This window comes from Cupressus sempervirens, chromosome 8 (assembly GCF_028749045.1).
Source record: "Cupressus sempervirens isolate cs-2001-9-10 chromosome 8, ASM2874904v1, whole genome shotgun sequence".
Lineage (NCBI taxonomy): Eukaryota > Viridiplantae > Streptophyta > Pinopsida > Cupressales > Cupressaceae > Cupressus > Cupressus sempervirens.
The window spans coordinates 106,224,600-106,233,704 of NC_143125.1; positions in this window are offsets into that span (position 1 = coordinate 106,224,600).

Below are 9,105 nucleotides of genomic sequence, written 5' to 3' on the forward strand. Positions count from 1 at the left end.
TCGGGTCGCAAAACCCTACAAAGAAAAGTCAAGAGACATTGAAGTATCGTGTATGGACACCGAGTTGTTGAAGACTCTACCAAGTGGAAGATAGTTTGTCACCTAGTGAGTGGTTGTACCAAAACATTTATGGCGATTGAAAATTGAAAATATGTTAAAAGGAAGAAAATTGAATTCATTTTTCACCATGAATTTTTGAGAGCTATTTGTGAAGAGCAATTTGTGTGCTTCCAAGAAATTTGTGTATTTGTTGTTGGAAGAATTCTCAAAGTTTTTTGAAACTCTACAAGACCCTACCGAGCATGGCTTCTTCCAAAAAAAAAGCAAAGAAAGGATTAGAATTTTTTATTTGAGGAGCAAAATGTGAGCTTCTAGCATTCAAGATCAGTCCAACAATTTCCAAATCACTCAACCTAGTAGGTGCATAATCTCAAATTCCTTCCTAGGTATTACTCATGCATGATATATGCTCATATTATCACTATTCTATTCAAGAGATAGGTACACATGAAATGCATGAGGCATTGAATGAGTTAAGTATGAATGGTGCTCTAAAACTTGAGTATCAACATTTGGAAGAAAAGGGCTTGACACATATTTCGCATATGTCAAGGGATTTTCAAGAAAAATGGATAAGATTCATACTGAGTTAAGTTCACAATGGGAAGTTATGGTTGGACCATCCCATTTTGATCACAAGGAAGATGATTCACATAATCACTAGCCTTCCAATGTTAAACAAAGAAAAAGTGACCAAAACCCTAGGTCAGGTTGAACTAGCAAAGAAAACTCTTGCCAAGTGGGATTGTAGAGGAATGAAGATAAGTGGAATCATAGACATGGAATTGAAATTTTTAATTCATGTGATTTCCAAAAAAATCTACAGCTCTAGTCATCTCAACAGTGTGTCATGTGAGGCAGTGGATTTGGCCCCCAAGGTAGTGAAGAACAAAATGTTATTTGACCTTGCCGAGTTGTTATTAAATCTGTTCAATAAGAACATGGAAAGCATCAGAGGTTCCAAGAACAATCTGTGTAAGTTTGGTTGACTCATAACTTGTTTATTTTTCTTTGTAAAAAAATTCTTCCCTTCTAAAGGCACAGTTGTATGGAGAAAAGATGTACCTGTTCTATATCAGATTAATGAATACATAGCAGGGATGGGTAAAATTTTTGACAATATAATGGATAACTACTTTGATACATTCAAAGAAAATATGAATAATAGATATAGGATACCAAAGAAACTTGTAGAAGACTACAAAGATGATATCTATTTCATGGTAGATTGTGGTAGAGTGTACATTTAGGTAGTCAAATTGAGGATGAAAAGTGTTAAGCCTCTTGAATATGAGGTTAACATTGATGATAAAAATATATATCATTGTGGCTTTTTTGAATGAGCCTATGGATCCTAAGGCACCATACTTTGGAACTTATGAAGAAGCCAAGGTGACTATAGAACTTGAAATTAAGCTTCCTCAAGAAGTTAACAAAGGAAGAAAGGGGATAGCAAAATTGAAGCAAGCAAGTTCTACTCTCCTACAGATAGAGGGAAAAGGAGATGATGTGGAAGAGGATGAAGTAGAGGATAAAGCAAAAGAATCCAAATATGAGGAAGAAGAGCCCATAAGGAAGAAAGGTAAGGTTATCATAACCAAACCTACTAAGTTATCCACTATTGTATTCACAAGAAGGGCACCAAAATCTAGGAAGAAATTGAAGTTAGGTGAGGAGGATGCCCAGGAAATTATTTTCAAAAAGCCTTCACCTACATTTCAAGAAAAATCAAAGGAAATAGGAGGAGCTGAAATGGAAAAATTTCAAATCTCTTAGATATGAAACTAGGAATGCAAATGAGAAAAAGTAGATTGAGAAAATGATAATGAAAAAATTGGGAAAATGGAAGTACTCACCTAATCAGCTTGTACAACAAATTCCTAATGAGCTTATGCAAGAAATCAAGCCTACATGGGAGCATGCAAAAGACATATTTGAAAAGACTTTGAGGTAACTCATGTGGAGTCTCAGTGAAAAAGAGGTGAAAGAATCTTTGAAGACAAATGAAGAAAAACTCACTCTTAAATTCAACACATGCATGATATTGATAAAAGATATTGAATATGTAGTAAAGGTAGCCACAACTACATGGAAAAACATTTACAACTTGCATCAACCTAATAATGTTGTTATTCATGTGAGTGACAAAGAAAATGAAGATGACAATGATGATGAAGAAGATGTGGAAATAGAAGATGTAAATCTGGATGATAAGGAGAAAGAATAGGAAGCTACAGAGGAAAGTCTCCCTAAGATTTAGACTATTGAGGAAACTAACCCAAAAAAGATTGTAGTAGTAGTGATGGCCTCATTTCCTCACTCTCAAAGCAAAGCTTTAATGCCATCAAGCTTTGAGAAATCTTCTACCGAGTTGGTTGTGGCAACCATTACAACACCAAGCACCCAACCAATCTTTGCACTTGTTTAGCTAAGTATTGCATTGACTAAAGTGATCAATACTTCATCTATCGAGCAGCAAGTGCCTCCATCATCAGATTTGACAATGCAACAACAAGGTATTTCTATTGTCAGTGCCATATCTACTTTTGTTGCTAGCCCCTCTATCTCATATATAGTTTTTATTCCACATATAGCAAGTACAATGACAATTGAGAACTAGTCTCAATTGAATACTAAAGTATCAAACAAGGGTAATAAAATTGTTTCTCCTACTCTGAAAGAAAAGGATGAAGAAGAGGAAATAGATTTAGATGAGGATATTGTTATTCCAAACTAGGATATCACTACCCTCACTACTGATAAGATGAACATCCTAGGGAAATTACTACAAAAAAGAGCTAAACAACAAATGCTTAGAGAACATAAAAGGAAAGAAACCCAAGTGCTAGAAGATGTAAAAGACATATTTGTAAGTGCACTAAGGATTGAGGTTAATAGTACACAACCTATTTTGAATCAATCAAAAAAAGTTGTCCAAAAATTCAATGAAGATCTAAATGGACAAGATAAGTTGCCACAAAGAGAAGAAAGAAAATTTTAGAACAAGGTATTGGAACAAGTGGTGTAGAAAATTGCAATAAACCAAGTAGAATTGTCTACTATTCTTAGTTCATTGGAAACATTTGAAAATAATGTAAATTCATTATTTATTAATTTTTGTGATACATCTATCTTCACCTAGGGAATCAAGGGAAAATTATCTAAGATAAATGAAGACTTGAAGGCAAGTGCACACTAGTTGTCACTTGATCCATGCTACGACTTTGCTCACTTTTCAAAAATTAGATTTTTGACAAATTTGCAATCATAATTATTAAGGGAAGAAGCCAAGATCAGGGCCACACTTGTAGACATCTAAGGCATGAAACATGGATGCATTGTAGAAACACATAACACATGCCAAGACAATCATCCTTGACAATAACTTCGCCATAGCTAATCACATAATGGAGTTATCAGCAGAGGTGCAGATTCCATTACATGCAAGCAAAGTATTATAGGAAAATTGGGACAAGACAATGGCATTGATTTTGAAGGTACATGTTGACTTCTTGTCACATTTTGGCATTAACATGTAGTATACACCTCTGGCATTTATGTCAAAAAAGGGGAGAAGTATAATATAAAATGATTGTATATATAAAGAGTATTGGAGATAAGTATAATATGAGATATATGTATGGGGGAGCAACATAGTATTATACAAATACATGTACAAATAATCAGAAAACATCTTTTACAAAAGCAATTTTGAAAAATCTCATAAACAGAGTATGTTATAGAGTTGTAGACATAGAAAGGAGATAAATAAATGTTTTGAACTTGAAATTATGAACATTCAATTTTGGATTGATAAGTTTTTTTTGTCACTGATGCCAAATGGGGAGATTGTTGACATTAAGGTCAAAGTTTTTTTATTAGTGACTCACACTTAATCAATTTGTTAAGCTGCTACCAAGCTTATATTTCAATTTGCAATGTTAACCAAGTGCTCTAGTTACTACCAAGTAATATAGTTTTTATTGAGTTCCACAATTGCAACCAAGTTCTAGAATCTTTATACAGTTCATGACGAGCAGTATTTATTGAGTTGTTCAATGACAGTGCTAACCAAGCTTTATACTATTAACTGAGTTGCACAATGTCAACTGTGGTCTCCAGTATCTACTGAGCTAATAGTATTAGTGGTGAGAATCTAGTGTTGACCAAGCCAAGGAGTGTCAACCAAGTGATTCAGTTTATACCAAGCTCGTAGTGTTAGTGTTGACCGAGCCATGTAGTGTCAACCAAGTGATTAAGTTTATATCGAGTTTCATAATGTTCACCAAGTCATAAGTGCTAACCAAGTTTAGGCTACTTGGAAGTGATTAGTAAGAACCAATCTTCTATGCCTACCAAGTGCATGACGATGTTGAGTGTTGAAAATGGTTCCCGAGTATCAAAACATCACTAAGTTTGTCTTATGAACTTGAGTGTCAGTAGTTGAGCTAACTTTGTGATCTTGATGGAAACCTATGTTGTACCCAACTTTGATGAATTGTGAATTGGATAGGTATATATGTAATGAATTGTATCATATTCAAATACGTAAGTACGAAGAAATTATAAAGAGCAAAAGTGCAAATTAAGAAGGCTACAAGTAATAAAAGGAGCAACAAAGATTTATCTATCACAACAAGGTGATCTTTACATTTCAAAGGAATCTCAACGAGAAAATTAAAGTTGCAAATCAAAGATCAACCACTAGTTCATCCTAAAAAATGTAGTAGTCAAATTTTTTAATAGGGTAGACTTAACAGTCTTTGATGAATCTCTTTACTGAGTGCATACTTCATTGTATGTTTTGTAAATCCTTTCACAAGATGGACCTAGCAGTCCTTATTGCTCCTTATAGGGTAGATCATCAGAAGTGATCAATTTTAAACCTTAACAAGCTAACTTTATACTGCAATACTAAAGCTTGTGGGTATCATCCACAACCCATTTTTACTTTCTACTTGGAAGGTTTCTGGGTCACCATATCTTGTCTCAAATTGCTATGAATGTTTATTTGCTTTCATTCTTTCATGCATGTAATTAGATCAGAATATAATGAAGGATTAATTGGTGGGATAAGATTAAAATTTTATTGGTTCTTGATTCACCCCTCCCCTCTTAGTAACCTTGCCTACATCATATTTTCAACATTCTCCATCATGAGTGTCCTAGCACAGTCCATTACAAATCTATTCCTCCTTTCAAAAATTCCATTTTGTGGAGGGGTCCTAGGTGCAGATGTATGTCTTTTGATTCCTCTATCATTATAGAACATCTCAAACTCATTCAATGTAAATTCTCCACCTCTATCACACCTTAGACATTTCAGGATTTTTCCTATTTCCTTTTCAACTCTAGCTAAGTACCACTTAAACATTTGGAAAGCATCAAATTTCTATTTCAGAAACATAACCATCATCATCCTAAAATAGTCATCAACAAATAGCATAATGTAATTTTCACCTTTGTAGCTTTTCACTTCAATTGGTTCACACAAGTCAGTATGAACAATCTCAAGAATTTCTTTAGAGGTAGGAGTCTTACTTTTAAAACTAGATTTTGTCATCTTGCCTAACTAACATTGTTTGCAAATTATACTATCAAGTTTCTTCAATTTAAGAAAACCTCTCACTCTTTTCATGTTACTGATACTAAAAAAGTTATCACAATTAACATGACATAACCTCTTGTGCCATAACCACACATCATCAAATTCTACAACAAGTAGCATCATTCATATCAAGATAAAATATATTACCTCTAGTTTGACCACCTTTCCCAATTAGTTTCCCATCAATATCATAGATCTTAGCTATCTTGTTCTCAAGCTCAACCTTGCAACCTAAACTATTCAGTTGTGATACACTTAACAAATTACAGTTAAGTCCTTCAACATAATAAACATTGTCACACAAAATATTTTATGTGAGTTTGATAAGTCATTTTCCTTTTATCAGAGAGGGTGCATCATTATCAAACCTTGCATTATTTCCATCATAATAATTAAAGGTAATGAACTTACTTTTATCTCTAGTCATGTGATGTGAACACCCACTATCAATGATCCATCTGTCATTCTTTTTTACATAAGTCATTAGTGCAATTACCTCATCCTCATTAGATTCATCCTTCATTGCAACATACGACACTTCATCATCATGGTCATCAAATCCATCTTTGGTTTCCTCTTCTGCAATGTAGCAAGACTTCTTGTCTTTTTCTTTGTAATCTTTTTTGTCCTCATCTCTTTTACTTCTGTATTTGTCTCCACTTCTATTGTTCCTCTTCTTTGGACATCTAGTAGCAATATGACCAACCTCATTGCAATAAAAACATATGATAGGTAACTTACCTTTAAATTTTCCTTTGCCTCTATGAAATCTCCTTGTTAGTAGTGCTTCAAGTTGTTCTACATCCTCTTCACCTGTATCACTATCACTAGAAGCATTTTTTTATCTTTTTCTTCTTCTCTTTAGGTTGTTTAAATGATAATTTAGCTTTGAAAGTACATTCAACATTGTCAGATTTGAAATTATCAAAATTAGAGAGCTCAAATGTAGTGAGCCTATCTACCAAACCTTTAAGAGTCAGATTAGAACTTGGTATACATCTCAGTTCTTATATAGTAGAAAATCTAATAGCATAGATGGGTAGAAATGTTCTCAATACTTTACTCAATACAATATCATCAATAATACTAGTAGCTCCTCTTATAGCATTAACAACATCTTTTATTCTGGAGCAATATTGAGCAACAATCTCACCTTCTTGCATCCTCATGTCATCAAACTTACATGTAAGACTTTTAGATTTTTCTCTCAAAACATTTGCATCTCCTCCATAAATGGTATGAAGAGCATCCCACATCTTCTTTCTAGAATCACAAATTTTGATGTCATCGAACTCAACATAACTGAGGGCAAAGGGAATCTCCAACATTGCCTAACTATGTTTTTTTTTTTTTTTAGATCGTCAGTAGTTAGGGCTCTAGCATGATTGACATGCTCAATGGTGATGGTAGATTGTGCATGGTCTCCAAGACTTCCCATGTGAAGCTTCATCAAACTTTGCCATGCAAGGAAGTTCTCCTTGCTAAGCTTGGTTGCTTCTCTTTTTCACATCTTGATCTTTTGCTTCTAGTACCTTCAAACTAGTCCTCTTAAGCACTATGGCACTCTGATACCAATTGTTGCAATTCTTTAGAATAACTAAGAGTGTGGGTGAATTAGTTATCCAAGGTCCAGATGTACAAATAAAAATTTTCACAACTTAGTGAACCCATATCCATAAAACTTTATTATGCATGCATTCATTAGATCATACAAACCTTAAAATTTGTAGGTTACTATCCTAGGTCAAAACAACTTTCTAGAAATGTAAACATGAAACATAACAGACTCGGTAACACATTTGACACAAAGATTTTACGTGGAAATGCAATTTAGGAAAAACTACCAGTAACATGGTACTAATTCTCACTCTTCTAAAGTGATGCCTTGTGAAAGGCCAACCCTTTTAAAAGTTACAATACACATTGTTAAATGTGACCTAGTAAGAGGATTTCAATCACCCTAGTAGGAGTGAGCCTTGCTAGATGACTTCAAACCATTTTCTTGGAACGTCAATTGGCTAAAGGATTTAAAAATTCATATTACGTCAACCTTAATCCAAAGGATTGACCATAGACTGATGCAATGATTAGACCGTAACAGTAAGGATTGATCTGATAACAAATTACAACTCACTTGTACATTACAGATCTTTGTTTTAGTCCTCCATTCTACTTGGCTTTCACACACTTCATCTCTGATAGCTTGTTCACCCTTCAAGAATTTATACTCTTAAGCTTTCTTGTTTTGTATGCCAATAGCAGTCTCTTATGTTTGACCACTGAATGAAGCAATACCCTAGACTCCTTGTTTTCCTTAGCTTCTCACACATGACAACCTTTGCTTCTAACCAACTCTCTCTATAAATAGAGATTTAAGATCTTTTTATGTTTAACCACAATCATTCATTTTAGGGTTAGGTATGAATAGGTAGGATACAATGAATCTACCCACTTTTCCATTTGGTTCCTTTAGAAACTTCTTCCTCAATCTTCCTTGAATTTGCCTCAAAATGGTTTACCTTAAATTTTGTGCCACCATCTCATCATAGTTATCTCATCATAGCCGGCTCAAATATGTCAAATGTATGATTTAATATGAATACTGGCACTCAAAATTAATATGATGTCACTCAGCTTCCATACTATTCTTTCACTCTGCCAACACTAGTTCACTCGACAAACACCAAAGTCTAGTGATGTTCAGCATCAACTAAACTTTACTTGGCTTACACTATATTCACTTGGCACACACTAAATCTGCACTTTGCTCAGCTCCAACTAATTTTTTTCTTGGCTTGCACTAACTTTACTCGGCACTTATTATGCACTCGATCAAGCTTAATAGACACAATTCTTCTTACTTGTTCTTCTAGACTTAATCAATGTATCCAAGTTTTGCAGCCCTAAGTAGATAAAAAATATAGTATATCATCATCGTCTTAACTAATCTTTGTACTCCTTTTTTATACCATAACTCAATCTTTCCTCTAGGTGCTCTTGTTATCTCATTTGATCAATTCATCTTCATCAATAAAACAAATGATAGTACTTAAATCAACTAAGTAGTTGTCTTACTAGTAAGTAGAAGGTTCAACATTAGTGAAAAAGCAATTATTGAAACACATCCTCATACTTGTATCAATCTTTTCTCAACAATTTTTTCTTTACAATTGCCATTAATGCTTCATACAAATTTTCACTCGATGGTAGGTTGTCCTCCACTCGGTTTGATCCTTTTATTTCTTAGAAAACACCTTCAACTTGGTAAGGTTACCATCACTTGGCATCTGCATTTAGAAAAAGATATGCAACCTAACCTTGCTCGGTAAGGTCTTGTGACCTAACCTTTCTTGATAAGGTCTTGAATTTTCATCATCACTCAGTGATCCTTTTGCATGTCTTAAATGTTGATATGAATCTTTTTGCTTGCTGGCTAG